The following is an 832-nucleotide window of genomic DNA, read 5'->3' as shown; positions in this document are numbered from 1 at the left end:
GAAGCTGATCCTGAACCTGAAAAAACTCTGAAGAGGAAGCTAAGGGAAGCTAAAGCTTAACTCTCTGGAGAAAATCTGATGGAAATTTTCGAAAAGGAAGGAGACATGGCCGAAAATAATAACAATGCAAGGAAGATGCTTGGTGACTTTACTGCACCAAATTCCAATTTACATGGAAGAAGCATCTCAATCCCTGCCATTGGAGAAAACAATTTTGAGCTTAAACCTCAATTAGTTTCTCTGATGCAACAGAACTGCAAGTTTCATGGACTTCCATCCGAAGATCCTTTTCAGTTCTTAACTGAATTCTTGCATATCTGTGATACTGTTAAGACCAATGGGGTTAATCCCGAGGTCTACATGCTTCTACTTTTCCCGTTTGCTGTAAGAGACAGAGCTAGAGTATGGTTGGACTCTCAACCTAAAGATAGCCTGAACTCTTGGGATAAGCTGGTCACAGCTTTCTTAGCCAAGTTCTTTCCTCCTCAAAAGCTTAGCAAGCTTAGAGTGGATGTTCAAACCTTCAAACAAAAAGAAGGTGAGTCCCTCTATGAAGCTTGGGAGAGATACAAGGAACTGACCAAAAAGTGTCCTTCTGACATGCTTTCAGAATGGACCATCCTGGATATATTCTATGATGGTCTGTCTGAGCTATCAAAGATGTCATTGGACCACTCTGCAGGTGAATCCATTCACCTTAAGAAAATGCCTGCAGAAGCTCAAGAACTCATTGACATGGTTGCAAATAACCAGTTCATGTATACTTCTGAAAGGAATCCTGTGAGTAATGGGACGCCTATAAGGAAGGGAGTTCTTGAAATTGATATTCTGA

The 832-nt window shown here is 41.0% G+C and overlaps 1 non-coding gene across 1 annotated transcript; it reads right to left on the bottom strand.

The window, feature by feature from the left end:
- Positions 1-498: 498 nt before the first annotated feature.
- LOC112753824 (small nucleolar RNA R71) lies at positions 499-606 on the bottom strand. The gene has a single exon (XR_003178189.1). It is a non-coding gene; the product is annotated as a small nucleolar RNA R71 (small nucleolar RNA).
- Positions 607-832: the final 226 nt, after the last annotated feature.

This window comes from Arachis hypogaea, chromosome 15 (assembly GCF_003086295.3).
Source record: "Arachis hypogaea cultivar Tifrunner chromosome 15, arahy.Tifrunner.gnm2.J5K5, whole genome shotgun sequence".
Lineage (NCBI taxonomy): Eukaryota > Viridiplantae > Streptophyta > Magnoliopsida > Fabales > Fabaceae > Arachis > Arachis hypogaea.
Note: the sequence above shows the minus strand (reverse complement) of the source record. Positions and strands in the feature narration are given on the sequence as shown.